Raw genomic sequence first — 19,312 nt, forward strand, 5'->3', positions numbered from 1 at the left:
GGCTTCTCTCCTCATGTAATATTGCTCCCTGATGTTAATTACATTTAAATGGGAGAGTACTATTTTGGTATCATTCATACGCCTCCAAAAGTACTTTCCAGTTTATCATACCTGTCAACCCCAGTGCATCACAGGCTAATACTTTATTAAGAAAAAAATCATTAGGGAGCTGCTGATCCCATTTAAGTACATTGGGCAGAATGTAAGACTAATTAAAAAGCATATTTTTACATTATTAATTTCTGAGTTTCACACTTAATGAATGTGAAATGACAGGGCTACTATTTTTATATTCAGGCTCTCTGGGCTCTTCAGCCAGGGGAATTCAATTCTGGGGATTTTTTGCAAAGATGCTTCTTGGGAGATTTGTTTTCAAGAACAGCTAAGCTTTTTTAGCTGTGCCTTTTTCTGGGAAATTATACTAAAGCATATTACAGCCACTTAAAAGAGTAGTTAAATAGATGTTGTGTTGGGTTTTTTTCATCACACTGCTATAAAAGTATTTTAGATGAGGTATAAAATATGGTTTTTAAATGATATTATGATTTGCAAACACTAAAAAATAATTGCGGTGGAGTTGAGAGAGAGCAAAAACATCTAATCTTTATTGTGTAAGACAATGTGATAAAATATTTTACAGCCAAAAGCTCATTTTGCATCTGGAAAATTGTGTAAACTGATGGGGGGGGGTGGGGTTGGTGGGGAGAGAAATCTCATTAAAACTAAAGATTATTTTTAATATTCCTCAAACAAAGCAACACTTCTAACTGCATCTCCCCTCCTCATATTTATTAAATTAGACAATTGTACGAACGCCTGACGTTGTATTTAAATAAAGACGTAAAATGACAGAGAGCGTGGGGCGAGGCTGAAGATGGGGTTTGGAGCAGCGGGCGCTGGGAGGGAGCTCCATGCCCGGGAATGTGGGGCTGTGGAGGGCCGGGGGTGCCGTTCCAGCCGTTGGGAACGTTGGGTGTCGCTGAGCCCCGAGCCTGGCACTGCGTCCCCGCCAGCCGCGGCACTGCCACCTTTATAGGGCTCTGCAAGGAGGAGTGGAGAGAAACAGGGATTTTTTTTTTCCTCCCTCTCTCTCTCCTTTTTTTTTTTTTTTCCAAATGTGCTTACAATTACCTCTCTGTATTTTTATTGTCTTTTTGCTAACCACAAAACTCACACTGGAGGCAAATCTTAACGGCTGAGGCTTTCCTCGTGTAAATATTAGGAAATTACATTTGTACAAACTGCGCGGCTTTGTAAAGGGCGCTGGAGCCACTCCAACACAAATTAATCAGGATAAAGTTCCTCTATGTTCAACATGACCATAGTTTATTTTCTTAAAGTATTAATTTGTCAACAGCTTTCCTGCCTCGCTGTGACTCATGTGGATGGCATTGAGGGAAGACACAGATGCAATCTTGCTGCTATACCTTGTGGTTTTAGGAACCAGCTCCAGTTAATCAAACCATAATTGTGTTTAATTCCTCAATATTTGTTTTCCCACCAAAGTCAAACGACTGAAATATGAATATGAACCTCTGTTTAAATATTGTCTTCCCTAAAAAAAAAAAAAAAAAAAAGGAAAAAAAGGCATGAAACTATTTTAACTGTTTGCTAAACAATTTTTCCTTCCAAGTGCTTCCCTCCTCGGTCGTTTCCACCCTCCCCAAAATAAATAAATAAGCTCTGGCAATAGCTTTTCAGCTGGTGTCCTTTGCTTTTTCCCCTCCTCAGCCTTCCCCAGTGCTGAAAGCATTGCTTTTCACATGTGCCCCCTCCTTCTTCTGCTTTCTCTTGCTGCTTATTATATCCCCCATTTTTAATTATATCTTGATTTTCGTAAAATGATAATTTGTTGTTATGTTTCTGGAATGCAAACGTGAGCGTAATGGGATCTATTTTTCAGAGTTGCCAAAACAAATTAAGGAGAACGTTCGGCTCTTCCTTTGCCAAATGTTTTAGTGTTTTTCCATGAAAGCAAATCTTATTTCGAACTGTATATTAAAGCTTAAGTAAATAATGCAGCCTGTAAGAAGCAAATTCTATTGTAAAATCAGTTGCTGTTTGCAGGCTTTGCTGGTGATACCTGCACAGGGCTCTGCCTGGGAAGCATCGGGGTAACAATGAAACGTTGTTAATTTTAATTTGCCTTTTGCAGAGCGGGAAAAGCTGAACTTTTTTCCCGAGTGCTGGACGCAGCCCCCATAAATATGGAGCATTTGTTGTGGCCGCCTCACGGATGCCCAGGTAGGCGAGGAGGCTCTCGGATAACGACATCACACGGGGCTGGAATGGGAGCAGCTTTAGGCACTGAGCTTTGTTAATTGTGGGGCCAGGGGCTCGCCTGTTCTTTAGCATCTTTTATTAACATACATCCCCAAATAATATTGACACTCTTCTTGTTTTATTAGCGCACGTTTACCTTGTTCATGGTTTTATTATTCAAGAATGCAGTTGTTGCCAAGTATTAATCAATATATTATGCTGCTCAGTTGGGCAAGCTGTACAAAAACATAGTGCCCCTAGGGTTAATACAGTCAAGAACTAGAAAAGTGTTTCAGACATGTACACAACATGTGGTTTACTATTATCATTAAATGAGGTGAACTGGGACTCTATACATATGGATTTTGAATTGCATAAATTTTGATTGATATCATTTGAAGACTGAGACCCTGAAAGGGTAGATTTTGTGAAAGACGATACACAGGCCAGCTATTACCACATACAATAATACCAGGAAAAATATCTGAAATGAGCAAGGCAGCTGGCTTTTAAATAGCTAAAACATAACATCAATACTTATTTTGAATAATGGAAAAAAGAGGTAAAAGATGTTGACCTCTGCCTGACAATAACATGTTCCAAAAGTAGAACTGGTCCCGGGAGAAAACCCCCTGCTCAACAGTAGCGACTAAGAAATTTTTTTCTTTCTCTCTCTCTTTCTTTCTTTCCTTCTTGTTTTCTCTTGCTTTTCTTTCCCTCTTCTTTCTTACTCTTCTTTTTTTCCCCCATATTTATGCTTTATTCTCCCTCCCCATCAAAGGTAAATGGGCTTTTGAACACGCAGACAGCCGCCAGAAAGGAAAAAAAAAAAAAAAAAACAACAAAAAACGAAACCCCAAGAATTTTTTGCAAATTCAGGAAACACTTGAGAGGTAAAACCAACATCCTGAGACAGGAGACAAGGCCAGCTTTTGACACCAGGCTGGACCTGCGAGGCCGAAGGAAACCTGGAGCCAGGAAGCGGCCGCTGCCGGGGTCAGGCCGCCGGGGACCCCGCTCCTTGCCACGCACCGCAGGCCCCCACCGGCCTTTTCATGGGAAATTGCTGAAAATTTGCTGATCTGCATGAAACATTTATTGGAGGGGGAGAGGAAGAGACTTCCCTTGGCTTCTTGTGGGTTCCTGGTTCATATGGCATTAAGTGGGGGACATAATGTATGCGAGGAGGCAGCAGGGCTCAGAGGCCCCGCGTCCATTTTTTTCCCACTGTGTGATACACATGGAAAATTATCAATACCTCGCTCCAGCAGATTCCTTCAATTTGCCTGTATTTGTTCAAACTTTTGAGAGAGCACCGGATGCTTAATGCTTCATTTATGATTTATGCTCCATAAATGTATTAAAACATTAACCATATTTCTGCTATGGCATACTTGAATCCTCCCGGGGAAAAGCCGGAGTGTTTCTCAGGCTGCTACTCCGGCTTCCCTGAGGAGCGAGATTATTTGTGTTGTGTTACACCTCCAAGTGTTGATTAGGCCTCGGTGTTACCCTGACAGAAGTGTCGCGTGGTGCTTCTCTTTAATGGGGTAATAAGCTACATCAACTGCGTGAAGGAAATGTTCCTTTTCAAGTCAGAAACGGCGAAAAAGTTGGTGTGCGAATCCAGAAAAGGCTCCATCCCCTCCGTCCCCTCCACTCCAGTGAAACCCTCTGGAATGGGAAACTCTTGGCCATAGCACTTGGGTGGCTCTGCAAATTTATAATCGGGGTTAGAACTCTCTAATATATTAAATGGTTACATACCAGCCTTTGCCGAGCCCGGCTTTTAACCGCCTCGCAGCCTGGCAGGCTCCGAAACACGGCTGTTAATTGGAAAGCAGGAAGGTTAAAAAAGAGACAAACTAGTTTTCTGGCTTGGCTTTGACAGCCTCGGTTATTTATGCAGGTTTTTTTTTTTTTTTTGCAGGTTTTTTTCCCCTCTCTTCTATTTTTTCCCCCCTCTCTTTTTTGTGCTGGGGTGGAGGGGTGAGGGCTGTCTGGAGGATTTCTTAGTGGTTGGGAAGCTTCACATTTTTCAGTAAGCATTATTGGGTAACAATTGGTGCAAACATTATGGAGGGGGAAAGGCACATAAATCACGAAATAAAAAAATAGTTTCTGCACATTTTCAAAAAACACGTTGTGCTCTCTGAGGTCCTTTTCATTTTAACCAAATCAGGGGGAACTTGTCCTCACAGCGGCAAGGCAGATGGAACAATAAATCACAGGAACCATTGACTGCCTGCAGTGTACTCTCCGCAGCTGTCACTTTTTTGTCTCTTTGGTTTTAGCTGACATGGTTTGAGGTCCACTGTGAACCAATCTGGACTTTTTTTTTACCGTCATATCCATCAAAACGACCAGTAGCCATCAACCTACTGCAGCGATCGATTCGTTTGCTTATTCTCACGCATAAGCCAATACTCAGCTCACTAGGTGAGGCTTGGGAGAAGCACCTCATTTTAGCTTTTTTTTTTTCCCCCCTCTTTCTTTCTTTTCTTCTTTTTCCTTTTTTTTTTTTTTTTTTTTTTTTTTTTTTTTTTTTTCTCCCTTTCGCCTCCAGCTACAGCTGTGATTTTCTGAGCAGTCTTGGCTAACGTTATTAAAGTTGCATCATGATAGATATAGAGGGGAGCGGGAAACAGCTTCCACCCGCGCCAACAGCAAACCCAGCAACAACCGTGGGGTTTTGCTGTTGTTGTCAGTGTTGCTTTTCAGGTGTAGCGAGACGCTTGCTAAGCTCGGAGTTTCCAACTCACTGCTTATTTTGCAAAGTAAACAAGCAAATGTTATGTGCATAACCTTAGCTGTCTCTGCAAAGGTCAGCGCCTGCCTGCCGATTTCCTCCGCCGCCTTTTGGTGGCACTCTGATGCCAGCGATTCCTCCCGCCGTGTTTGGGAAACAAGACGTCCTTTCTTAACAAAAGACTCAATCTACAAAAGGCTGCAAAACAAAAAAATTGATTAAATTTGAACTGGAGTAGGAAAGTTTAGCTGGGTGGGGGAAATCACCCGGTGAGCGTTAAACAGGGGATGGTCCGGACCCTGGGCTGAGGGGTCGCTCAGGACCTTTGGGATGCTGTAAAAAACGGGGGGGTCCCTCCACTATCCTACAATATCCGTGGGCTTACAGAGGTGGGATTGGAGATCACATTCAGTGGGCTCAGTTTATGACCCGAAACGTTGCAAAAAGTGTCCTTCCCATTTTAACAAAGTGCCCGACCTGCTGTCTGATGTCTGATGTTGAAATGCGCAGGGACTGAACTTCAGGACATGTTTTGGTTTTTTGTGGGATAAATAGCAGCAAGGAGATACATGGATAATACAGTTGTAGTAATGTTCTTTTTTAAATGTCAAAAATACCTGTTCACTTTAAAAGCCTCCAGTTAGGTCAAGTTAAATTTATTATATACATTTTTTTATAGCTGAACTCCATGATTTTGACTTGAGGTGACAGCTGAAAAGCACCAGAAACCCTTGGAATTTCAGATCTATGTATTACTATAAAGGAAGAAAATAAAGTTCCGCTAAGAGAAGGCAGGGAATTGCATTTACCAAATATACATAGTTTTAAAAACACAACCCCTGAAACATTTACCTTAAAAAAAGTCAAGAGAGCAGAAGTTTTCTTTTGTATCTATAGAGCAAACATCCCTGGGATTTGTAATAAAAACCCAGTTATGAGATCCGGGGTCCCTCCTGTTAACAAGGATCTCTTAGCAGATATTGAAATATTGCCACGTTGGAGAGAAGTTATTTAAGGACCCTCCAGGAGCTGATGTGCAGGCAGATTCTGCTGAGAGTGTTTTCCTCTCTGCAAAGATTGGAAGGGAGCGTGTCCTGAACATATTCCACTTTAGAGAGATGCAACAAATAACGAGCTGCAGTCAAAGCCGGCCCCACTTCATGATGAATTTCAAGGAGTGTGACCAATAATCCTTCTACTTATCTTAAAAATCCTATGGAAGTAGTAAACCAGTTCCAACAGAACTGAGAGCAAAGTGTGGGGGGAAAATAAACCAGAAACATCACGAACCAAGCCATCTGTCTGTGAGCAACCCAAGAACCCTGAGTCCACCCAAGTAGTTACTGCGCGTTTTTCTGTACTGCTAATGGATTGCATATTGTTGAAAATATGAATTACAGAATAAATCAGAGCAGAGTGGAAATTATGGTTCGGATTCTGTTCTTGGCAACAGTGAAATTACCAGGCTGATTCTGTTTGCTGCTATTGGGGTGCACATCAGATTAATTATTCAATGTTAATGACTGCAGATTGGCAATCTGAGCTATCTAAATTTACCAACAGCCAGAGGAGAGAGGCTGGGAGTTGATGAGGGCCATACCAGTTTAGGCTGTGGATTTTCACAAACCTTTACTCGCTACCCTTAATTCTGCAAGACACACACACATCTTAAATACACCTTTAAAAATATCTTGTGCTGGGGATATGCCAAACATCTCTTGCTCCCTTTAGGGGAGACATGAAGAGTTACAAACCATGAGCCCTGTGCCAGAGCTGCTGCCTAGAAAAAAACCTGAAGTGACTCAGAGTTTTGGCTGAAGAGGGAGGGCTGAGGGATAAGAGGGCCTTGCTTATAGCAATTACGCAGAAATAAGGAATTTCACTCTGATTACCCTGCCAGCAAAATCTGTATATATCTAATATCAGATAACATCATCCTGCCTGTGAAAGGAAGGCCACTAATTCCACAGTATTCTTATTTTCAAATGAATTCCAATGCCGAGAGCAGGGAGCAGCTTTGTTAAAAGGGACTGGCATTAATATGCCTAATGGGGACTTTTCTCCTGTTCCTACCAAACAGGCTCTAACACAATTCCACACTTCAACCAGGAAACAGCTCTGCATATTTTCCAATTAGCTGTGGTAGATATTTCATACAAAGAAGCCCAGAAAAAAACCCCAAAAAAATAAAAGAGAATAAAAAAGCCGTGCGAACACAAAACTTTGTTCATCGCTCGCATGCAGAACACGGCGGGTTTAACCCCAAAAAGCAGCGTGAGCTGGCTGCTGAGGGAGGTTTAATTGGAGCCCCCAGCTGCCCCCCTGGAATGCCCAGCACAGGCACAGTCCTGGCAGGACCGAGCCGCAGGCGCTGCCGAGCGGGCGCTGCCGCCGCCGCCGCCGCTGTTGTTATTTTCCAAGAGGAAATATTTCGGGTCTGCCCTAACATTAGTGCAACATATCACTGCGGCTGCATTCCCTGCTGACTGCAGGCTGTTTGATGAGTAATTAGGAGACCTTCTCTTTAGTTTGTTTGACATATTTTACAAAACACGCGAATCTGTTAAAAATTTGCTTGTTCATTTAAAAGGCAGAGTTCCTAAATGAAGCAGAGTATTTGCTAAATAGATATAATTTTAGGATGTGGGTTTGTTTTGTTTGTTTTTGTTTTTTGGTTTTTTTTTTTCTTTTTTGCTGTTGCAACTTCAAACACAATAGGCTCTTTTTGCCTTAGAAAGGATTTTTTTTTTTGTTTCTGTGGAGAAGTAATTATTGTTTGTGCATCTGTGTAGCTTCACTCAGAGCTCATACAGAGAATATCTCTGTAATACTTAGAGATAAACATATCTAGACATACAGATCTCCATGTGTGTGCTTAAGTTTGTTTATATTTTACACCCACACGTCAAAACCGGTATCATTAAGTACTTACTGGAAAGCAATAAACACAGCTCTCTTTCCTCTGCCCAGATCAAGGGTGAACACTTTTTCCTTCATTTTCCATTAAAACATCTTTAGCAAAGAAACCTCAGAGAAAATATTAAATATTCTTAGATATTTCAACACTTATCTACTACATACCATTTGAAAATCATCTGCTGCTTCAGATTGCATGATTTCAGCTGGTGATTTAAGTTTCCTAACTATGGCAAGGTTGTGTAATTAAAAAGTTTAATTTTTCTTGATTTGAAAGCATTTGGAGTTTTTTTTTTTTAAATAAATATTTTCTTCATTTTGGGCAAAGAAGTGACACCTCTCAGCACCCTTAATTTCAGGCAATGTTGCTCCTTGCAGTGTTCAAAATCACAAATGAAAAATTAGACATTCAAAAATAGAAATATAACTGCTCTCAATTTATTTAATGTCAAAAAAAAAAACCCCTCTGGTATTTAAAGCCAAGCAATCCTACTGACCCAAAGGCTAAAATTGTCCCCAAAAAAAGCAATGCTGGAATAAAGATATGCTGGCCGAGATTAAAATCCTTTAGTGCTGCAAAATGTGAGCGCAGGGATGATTTAAAAGCCCCGTACTTTTCTAGTCAGCTCCACTTATTGCTTCAGGCTGAGCATTTTGTTTTTCTTTTTTTTTTTTTTTTTTTCCTTTCTTTTTTTTTTTTTTTTTTTTTTTTTTTTTTTTTTTTTTTCCTCCTTTCTTTTATTATTTTTTTTTTTCTTTTCCAGTGAACACTCCATTGCTTATTTAGGGGAAGCATCTCATTCATCTGTGCCTGCTTCTTGCCGAGACTTTTTTCCTGCTGGAGAATTACTGCCTGGCACATCAATAGGCTGCAAATTATATAAGGGCTGTGTTTAACTTGCAGCCGGATTGCCATTGTCGGGAGGGTCTGTGTCTTTTAGCTAAACTGCCTTTTTCTGCAGGAATTTCAGATGTCTGTAATTGCTGCTCCTTTCAGCACAGCTTAAGGTATCAATATCAACTCGATTTGAATATCATAAGTGGGAAGTTGCTCTAAGCAAAACAAAAACATGTCAGTTGCCCAGGTGACATTTTGTAGCAAACAAGGAAATCACAACTCCAGGAAGTGTTGTATTTTATGCCAACAACAATATGACAGTTTTCTCTGTAAAGAAAACATGACACTTTTCCAAATATCAGAGGATGCCTCCGCTGCTCAAGGGATTCCTGTACTGTCACTGAAATGGAAGGTCACAGGCTGGTTTCATGATTTCTATAGTTTCAAAATGTTGTGGTGGAGCGTTTGCACGCTAAATGCTGTAGGCTAAGGGAAATCTTTCCCTTCATCTCTGAAAGAAGTGACAGGAAGAAAAAGGTCCTACTTTGACAGCAGTAACCTCTAGGTCTAGAGGTTCTGCCCCAAGCAACTCTGAAGTAAAATTACCTATGTTAATGTGTTGTCCTCGCTGTCATGCAGCCACACGTGTGCAAACCGTGGCCCAAGGGGCAAGTGTGCAGCCAGGGGCTGTGTGGGACCTCTGGAAAATCCTCCTGTCCCGTCCCTACCTGGCCATGGATGGAATAAAGGCTGGAAACTTTCTGCAAATTATTTCTTTTAAGAGGTGGGGTTTCCACTTTGACTTCAAGACCTACTTGCTATGTGGGTACCTGATTCTTGGAGTTTAAATAAACTGACTTTTGCTTTAAACTGAGGAAAAAAAGTTTTAACTTCAAGGCTATGGACAGGATCAAAACACATTTGTTTCCAGCCTTTCTCCTTTTTTTTTTTATTCTTCCCTCTCCCCCTTAAAAAAACACACCTTAGTCTATAGATTATATACTTCCTGCTGCCCTTTTTATAAGCAATAAGAATTTAATAACTGAAGGCAACTCTATAGTAATATTTATATGGGTCAAGTGGCTTAAAAGTATGCAATAAATGTAAAGTTATGAACCACATTGCCCCTTTTTAAATAATGCAGCTAGCACCAAGATATTATGTTTCATATTCTGGAAAAAGGTGTTTTAGCCTAGGCTTTAGGAGTACACCAGACATGAAAAGTTATACTGATCCCATAATAAAGTCACTGCCTGCTTAATATGGTGTGTTATGTAGAGCTCCAGATCTTAATAGCAGACCACAGCAAGAACGTCCCAGATGATATCAACAAAACCTTCGCTTTCTCATTAGCAATCAGCAAATTCTCCTGGTGGCTGCTGGTTTCAAATAAGGGCAAGTGCCTCAATGCCGAGTGGGAAGCCCAACAGGATAATAGAAATAATGCAGTCTAATCAGTGCGAGCACACGAGATCCCCCTGCCAGGGCAGGCACTGCTGGGCTGGGTGACTCCTCTTCTGCAGCTTTTAACAGCCCTCCCAGTCCTGAGGAGCAGGATCCATGGGATGGAGGGAAAGGCAGCTGGAAAAACCTCCTCGTGCATCGCCACCAACACCTCCCTGTCGCTGCTCACAGATAAGAGGGGTTTGAGGATGTTTGCATAAAAATTAAACATCTAAAATCCCCTTGCAGTCGTTGCTGTGAATACCCAAAGAAAAGGTGCACTGGTTTCTGTGTATATAAAACACACCTACGTCTGCATGGGGAGAGGGGGCACAAATTGTTCTAATTTGGCCTCATGACACCATTGACTTCTTCTATAAATCAGATCAACTCTTTTTCATCACAGCCCAAATGTCCATTCCTTTGTCGGGCAGCATACTGCTGGTATCTGCACCAGAGCTCCTACCTGCACTGCTATTTTTATTCCTTATTGCTGTTGGATTTAAATGGAATTTGTATTTGGACACACACTTGCAGCAGGGCGTTATTAAGTATGGGGACAACCATTGCTGCTGGCCATTCTGATGAAAGTGTGAAGGACACGCCATCCTCCTGCTCCTGCAGCCTAAATAATCCATGGCTGTGCTTGGGGAAATGAAGAACAGTTTTAGTTTTTGCACTGATTTTCTAATTGTAAGGGCTTTTTCCCCTCACGTTTTCCCTTGTGGTATTCACGTGCTCTTAGAATATCCTGATTTCTATTGAAGAGAGATTTTTGCGCTCTTGTTCAGTCCTGGTTAAAAATTAAGCCTGCAAATGTGGCTGGTGCCATGCAAGGAAATGCAAGTCTAAGCTGCAGCAGTGTAAACAAAAAAGTGTTTTAAGAGGTGCTTAACTGTGTTTTGAACCCTGATTAAGCCTAAGGTTACTCAGTGTTTATATGTGCATTCGCAGTGCACTGGGAAAATTCAGTGTTTAATGGTTCCTGTGCTGATCTTTTGTTAGAGCCCTGGGCTGTGGTGCCCGAGAGCAGTGATTACTGGCCAGATTAAAAACCACAAACTCTTTCTAATTCCAAGTTTTGTCCAACTTTATTCCTGCTGATGTGAAGCAGGGCTCGGTATATCTCTTAGGGTTTGAGATTTTAAAAACTGACACCACAAGTCAGTCCCCTGAGCTTTTATTTAGCTGATTTAGTGGGGCAAGGTAGTGTTGGTTTGCACACATCAAATGGGATAGTTTCTATCTGTGGGTGTCATTATTGTTCTCAGGTCAGATTTTTTTTTTTTTTTTTTTTTTTTTTAACTACCGTGAGATGGTAAATGGACAAGGAGGGTACCCATGAAGGGCAAAGGGCTCCAAAAAAATGGGTGATAACTTAGGGAGATGAGGCAACAGCACAAAGCTACATTTCCAACTTCTCTGCACTATTTTGAATTCTGTGGATGACCTTGCTGAATACTTCATTCTCCTAAAATAACGAGCAGGTCAATACCAGTCCTGCTTGTGTGATAAAACACAGTAATTGCTGACCAGGACATGTCCACAAAGAGCCGGGAGAGCTGATCTGAGGGAGCGAGGACATTTTCACCAGCAGGGTCAGGAGATCCTGACAGTTCAGGACAGTCCATGGCAGGGAAAGACAAGACATGTCGAGGCAGCCTGAAAAAACAAACTGATGGATGAGGGTGACGTGACCAAAGGGAAAACTGTGTTGGAAAATAAATGCATATTTACTAAAAGAAAACCTCTTGTTTATGAGAAGTGAGAGGTGAAATTGAGACTACTGATGGTAAATTGCATGATTATGGTGCTCAAGTGAGAGGGAAAAAGGGGTTCTGGGAGAAAAGTAGGCCCTGCAACATTTAAGCACCAGCTACCTGCACCTCCACGGAGGTTAGAAATTTAGGAGAAGGTTTCTGATATCAAAGCAGCGAGGCTGTGGAGCAGACTCCATATGTGGGTAACGATGTGAAAAACCACTAACGGCTCCTAAAGCAGAGCCTGGTGACAGAGGATTAGAGGACACATTGCCTGCACTGGAAAGGGCCTGGGGGGGAAGACCCAAAGAGCCTCATCCAGTCCAGTTTAATGGAAACACCCTGGAAACTGGAAATGCTGAGGCACATCTAGCTCAGACTGTCTAAACTTCCATTTTTGGTTGTTTTTACGGCTTTAATCCGTGCAGATTCCAGGGATGGGGAACACTTGGCCTCAGCCACTCTGCAGTGTGGGAGGGCACCTTGCAAGATGTGCTACAGTAACAGAGGCAGGGTTTGAGCTTCTATTTTACCCAAAAAAAGAGGATTTGGAGTGATTTCAACAATGCTGGTGTGCTACAGAAGAGTTCAGAGACTGAGGAGCTCAAAGTGAAGCAAGAGGAGGATGTGCTCTCAGGTAAAGCAGATACACAGGGCCCTGAGGTGGTGCCACCTTTCTGTGTCTTACTCTATAGGAACAAAAGAGATTAAAACCAGAAAAGAAGCATAAAAAGAGAGAAAACAAAGTAGAGAAAGGAGAATATTAAGATATTAGGCAGCAATTCTTCGCTGTGATCCTGGCTGAGGGGGTACGGCTGCCCCTGGATCCCTGGCAGTGCCCAAGGCCAGGCTGGACTTTGGGGCTGGGATCACCTGGGACAGTGGAAAGTGTCCCTGCCCATGGCAGGGGGTGGAATGGGATGGGCTTTAAGTTCCCTTCCAACCCAAACCAGTAACTCTTGCCTAAGCTTTCAAGACCGATATCAAAGTTGCCTTCCTTCAGGCTGGGGTTGCACTGGAACGGCACTGGCGTGAACTGTGCCTGGGGAGTGTCATTTGCATCGTGGTTTTCATTGCATCCCACATGTGGGAACGCCAGCCTTGGAGTCCTGGAAACCTTGTGTGTGTGCAGCTTCTCTGCTCGCCTGACAAGGGATCATTAGTAACTCGCTGATGTCTCTCTCTGTTTGTTCTACTTCACAAGACACTTCCCCAACTAATTTAGAACAAAGCTTGGTGTTTACTTGGCTTCACAAAATGACACTCTTTTCCCCCCAAGATTGCTGCAAAGTCTTGGCAAAGAATATTTACATAAACAGGTTTCAACTTCATCAAGAACAGGTCGGGAAAGGAGGGCAAATCCGAGTACAAGGGAAATAAAGCAGAGCATGAGGCACAGTAGTTGATCTCCCATTTAGGGCTGCAAAAGAAACACTTGGAATGTTTGCAGGGCTGGTGCAGCCCCGTTGAGAGAGTCACACAGTTCCCTGAGACCCCTAAAACTCCTGGAAATGTGGAGGAAGAGCTGTGGGGAGTGCTGGAGGGGCCCAGCCCTGCTGCAGGGCTGGCAGGGGCAGCACGAGGCAGCAAATCACCCACTCGTCACTGCAGCTTTGTGCTGCCACCGTGCACTGGAAACCTTTGAAGCCTAGAAATGATGAAATTTTAATTGTTAGCAACCTTTCAGGGTCCTGGGGATAAAACCTCTGGGACAGTTTCCCACTGGAAGGAAGGGAGAAGGCAGCAGCACTGCTGATCTCCCTGCACGAGTGCGGCCATCATCCTCACAACTTCATTCCCCAATTTTTCCAGCTTGAGGCAAAGGTGGCTCCTCAGTACCCATTCCAGGAGCCCAGGGCTGTCTTGTGTGGACAGAAAGAAAGGGAATTAGTTTATGGGAAGCCGGGTCCTGTATGTAAATAAAAGCCACTCGCATCCTCATTATGGGGGCTCTTTTGAATAAATGTTAGCCTTTAAGTGCCAGCTGTCACTCTATGCATGGCCTCCCTTCTTACAACTAACCTCTCTGTCACCTCGCCTTGTCTCCCTAACTTGTCCTATTATGCAGTACCAAGCTGAGTCATTGTTTCAAGCAGGAGGTGACATGTTAATAGCTTAATAATAGTATAATCTCGCAAATAATAATATGCTGTCACACTGTCTGAAGCACAATGTTTACAGGAGAAGTGGTAATGTATGATGACAGTAATTTGAATAAAAATGAATTTACTGCTCTTGTCTCATTTGCAGTAAATTTTCGCATCTTTCATGCACAACTGGTGCTCCATGACCTCTTTCATTATTGTGTTCTCAGTGGCTGCTGCCTGCTTTAAAGTGAAAGGCAGGCAAATGAAACAGAAACCTGCAGCTTAATAAGGGGTCTCCAGAAAAGAGTTTCTGGAAATCTCACTTTGTTTGTTTGGCAGTGTCAGCCAGGCTGTTTAATTAATGCAGCCTGGAGGTGCTGATTGAAGAACAGGCACGGGCTGATACGATTCTGGATTGGCAATTTGCAAAATAATCGTCATGAAATTGTGGCAGAGGGGGAAAAGTGCTCAGAATGCAGAGAGGATCGTTGGGGTTGGAACTTGAGTTTGTGCAGCCTAAGGAAAAACTGTGTTTTAAATGCTCTGGGTGCTTGATGTGGTGAAAAGCAATCCTTGAGTTAATTATAAATGAGTGGTGGTGTGATAGTGGACTGGTAAAACTTAAAAATTATCCCTGAATACATAAAATATTTGGTTCTGGGTGGTTTCTGCCTCGCCCTGTGCTGTATTGCACAGTTCTGCCATTTCCATGTCTGGTACAGACCAGGACTCCTGGTATTATTCTGACAAATAAATAGGGAATGTACTCTGTATCAAAACTGCCTTTGGAAAATCTAAATTCCTAGGACAGTTCTATTTCTCTGAAAGAAAAAAGAAGTTATTACGTGATGCGGTTCATTTGATGGAAAAGAAGAAAGTTTACAACTCACAACTGATATGCCTGGACTAAATTTAGTTTGATGGAATGAGGACAACTAATTGAAACTTGCTGGGACTCAAAACACTGCACAGGACAGATTCTCCTGAAAACTGCTGGGTTTTATCTAAGTTTAAGTGAATGTATAGAATTTAAAAATGTGGTTTGCATGACCTGGTTCATTGGTTGACATAATTAAAACCCCAGTTTACCTCTCTGTCCTTATATATACCAATGCAGCTATGTATTTTTTTCATTACTTGTGCTTGTACATAACAAATAGAATATCTTCCTCCAAATTCAAAGTTCAGCAGTGTTAGGGTTTTTTTGGAAATAGCACTGCTGCTGCTCTTCTGATCCTCCTGAAGAAACTGGGAGCTGAGCTGGAGACCAGCCTCACTGACAGGTGGGAAAATCCAACAGGAAACGGACACGTTTGGTGATGGATTATCATAGTACAGAGCTTGTTGTATTATTGAATCTGGGTTTTTAACAGGGACAAAAATTAGTCTTCAGTATCTCAGCTTTGCACACTGGTGCTAAAAGCTGAAAACTATGAAAATAATACATTGATTTAAGTAATCCAAAACTGCTTCCAAATCTACCCCCATGGCAGGGGACTGGAACTGGTCTTCAAGGTCCCTTCCAACCCAAACATCCTGTGATTCCACGATTCCATTAAGAGAGTGCAGCTGATGGCTTTCATAACCACCTTGCAGGGCTGGTTTTGAACTGAATTTTCCTTTTTTTTCACATGAAAAGTGCAAGAGGCTTCAGCGGGATTGCTCAGAGTTGTAAGGGCTGAATGACCCCCTCCAGGTAACTGCATTAAAATAAATTGTTTTGCTGAAAAGATTTTTCCATTGGAAAATATTTTCTGCTTAAAAAGGTTTCTTGTTTTCCCAATGTACTTTTAACCATTTTCTTCATTTTGGAAATCCCAGTCCTGTGCACCAAAAAATTAAGACATTTGTGACATTACACAGCTAAATAATGATTAATGGAGATTATGTGCAAAAGGGTAGAAAAGAACAGAGCAACAAAGCCTCTCTTTGGATGATGGAGTTTATTTCATGTATATAAAAGGTCTCTTTCCTCCAAATCACTGATGTTCAAGGGGATATCGACACGTCTATGTAGTGCTTGAAACTCAAAGGTCCTTTTTGTTGCCACCTTTTAATTATTTAAATGTAGGTGAATCTGATTAAAGCTCTTAATTAGATGTATTTAAGATTGGCAAATGCGTCACTGTCCTGAGCAGCCAATGTCATCCATTGATACATGTCTGTTATTTGCTAAATGGCAAGAAAGTTTCTTGGGGACAAAAAAAAAATCCCAAAAAAAGATTGTGTTTGTGGAAATAAATAGTGGGTGGACCTGATTTTCAAGGCATGAAAGTCAAGTGGAATTTTTAATTGACTCCAACAGGCGCTGGATCAGGCCTGTGGGGTGTTTGGTGCTCAGTTACAAGTTAGTGCTCTCTAATCACCTTGTTCTCTAAAGGAAATAGATACTAAACAGGAACCATCTGGTAATACATTCTGTACCTCTTAATTACAATGTTTTGAGTGGCACCTAAATAAATTTCATTTACAAGCACATGACTGCTTGTCAAAATCTCTGTTGATAATTTTATTATTGTAGTTTACCTTCTCGCTTAATGACCCCGGCCCAGTAAAGTCAGGAATATTCAGCTCCATTGCAAAAAACAAGTGATTGTCTTACAAATAGAAAGACACAAATTCCATCTCTCATTGTGTGCTTCTGATTATTTTCAAATGTTTGGAATACACGTGATGTGTGGATGGATTTGCAATAAAAATTACCAAAATTCTGATTTCTTGGTAGAGAGGAGGAGCTGAGGCAGCTCTGCAGAGCGCCTGGGATGGCTGTAAAGTGCTCGTGTTATTTTATGATCTCTATGTTCCTGTGTAGATGTACTGTAGCATTTAGACAATTTTCTCTTTGTTAGCTGCAGGAAAAGATCAATATTATAAAGAAGTTGAGTGACTCTGTGAATTACTCTCCTGCGTTTTCACCCTGGGAAGTGGGGATTTAAATCCTGTCTCTGGTTTGGAGGCTGAACCACAAGCCCAGCCCCAAGACCACTTTGGAGCCACCCTGAAATTTGGAGGTTTCCAGTTTGGGGTTGCTGCCTATCCATGGCTAGAGCTGAAAGAGGCTTTTCTGATGTCTTAGTAATCTCTGGTGGAAATTAGTCTGTATTGAAAAATCAACATATAATGTGGTGGGATGATTAGCAGCCTCCTTTGGAGAAAAACCTGGCGCAGCACTGGGATGGAGCAATGCCCGTGGAAGGTGCCACCTCGGTGCTCACCCTGCCCTGGCACTCTGGATTTCACAGAAGGGGTTTTTGGGGTGCAGGGGAAGATTTTCTCCTGGCATGACATCTGATAGTGGCACATCCTCTCACCGGGGATAGGCAGCTTCCTGCACAGCAAATCCTCATCCGTCTACATTCAATAATTGTTGGAGACAAAACAAATTACAAATAATGTGCAGCTTTTGCTAAGTTTCACTGGGAAACTGCTAATTCAGCTTTGTGTTCGTAAGTCTTTTTAAAATAACAAGTTGGAGGAGACAAAAATCCTAAGAGGAAAGGCACAAGGGAGGTTTCTGGGAAAACAGGAGGAATGTGGCACCTGGAGGGGTTTTGTCCAGTTCTTTGGGATGAGCTGCCCATGGGAAAACATAGAGGCATAAAAAGTAAAATAACCTTATTTCTAAATTCATGGCAAATTAAAAAAGGAATCCTACTGCTCTCAGCAGGGTCCTTTATTCCTTTTTAGTTGCAGTTGATGGTTTTTCTCTTCTTAAAATAATTTTGTCTCCAGGTCTCAATCTTGATGTGGGAACTTTAGGAAACAGATAAGCTTTCAAATATTTTTTTAATCAATGCCTTGGCAAGCTGGAGTTGAAATAACATTTAAATTCAGAGAGATGCTGCAGAAATAGAGAGGATGATCATCGCCAGGTGGGTTTGTAAGTCAGGTTTGAGGCAACTGAGCTGCCTGAGCAGGAGAGGGAATTCACCATACACAGCAAACTGTTATCCCCTACAATATAATATCTGGATTTGAAGCTGATATTTAAAGAGGGCACTTGCTTTACTTATGAGATTAAAGGCAAATGCTCTCTTTTAAAAATGAAGTCATGCTGTGTTTTGCACCTTTTGACACTTATTAACTCAGGTCATTAAAAAGAGGCTAATTAAAAAAGAATGTAAAACAAAAGAGTCATTTGTCTATCGCCGAGCTCGGCTCTTCATGTGCGCTGGCTGGAGGCACTCTCTGTTTAAACCTTGGGTACAGAAAGCACTGGGAGCCACTGGGGCATGCTTGGAGCTTGTCATGGCTTTTGGCGAGCCTGTGGTCCGGCTCATTATGCACCTCATAAAGAAGAGAAGTCATTGTCATCAAAATTAGCTGAAGCTGGAATTTACATTCATGGAAATTTTGGTTTCGCCGCTGTCCTCTGGGGCTGGACGATAAAGGAAAGCTTTTACCAGCTGCAGTTAAAGAAAGTGAAGTTCAATAAATGCTTAGTGCTTCGTTAAGGAGTTTCCAAACTGAGCTTTGTGCACGTGAGGTTTTACAGCTGATGAGAATTTGGGACAAACAGCCTGTGAAGTTCACTGGTTCTGATGGGGGAGATGTGCTCAGCACGTCCCAACCTGGCTTGAAAAGAGACCGGCCTCTTGGAACCCCCAAGATGTTCCTGTTCTTTCAAAGAGACGCTTTGCTAGAAGGCACCTTCTCTCCTGTCAGGTTCAAAAGTTGTTTTTTTTGGAATAAAATGTTCTGATGCTCATGAGGGAGTCCTTCCAAGGAGTCCCAAGGGGCTATGGAGAGATTTGTGCTGTATCTTTACTAAAAGCCTGTGTTGTAGTGGCCCTGAGGCTCATCCAAGCTGAAGCTGACTGGAGATATTTTGAGGACATGAGATTTTCTGGCAGGGTTTTACACCCTGTTGAACTCTACAGAGGCAGCCACTAAGGCCAGTTGTCCCTGGGGGGCTCCCACCTCTCCCCATGCAGATTCAGGTGATGGCTTGGCACTGGTTAATCCACGATGCTGCAGGTCCAAAGCTGTAAAGATATTTATGGAAATAACTCCTGCAGGGTTTCAATCCCTTCCCACAGCTATGGGCCTTGCTCACCTCAGAGCATGGGGTCAATCAGCAACATTTCTAGAGAGAGCTCTCCTAACGAAAGTGCGTTCCTCCGAAGATCCAAGATTTGTGGGTTGGAATCGATTTTGACCGCTGTTTTTTAAAGCCTCCCCAATCTCTCCCCACACAGATGACCGTAAATTCAGTCCAGAGCCTTGATTCACAAGGTATTTAAACAGATGCTCTTAT

Source organism: Onychostruthus taczanowskii, unplaced genomic scaffold, assembly GCF_017590055.1.
Source record: "Onychostruthus taczanowskii isolate IOZ18803 unplaced genomic scaffold, ASM1759005v1 scaffold5, whole genome shotgun sequence".
NCBI classification, from domain to species: Eukaryota; Metazoa; Chordata; class Aves; order Passeriformes; family Passeridae; genus Onychostruthus; species Onychostruthus taczanowskii.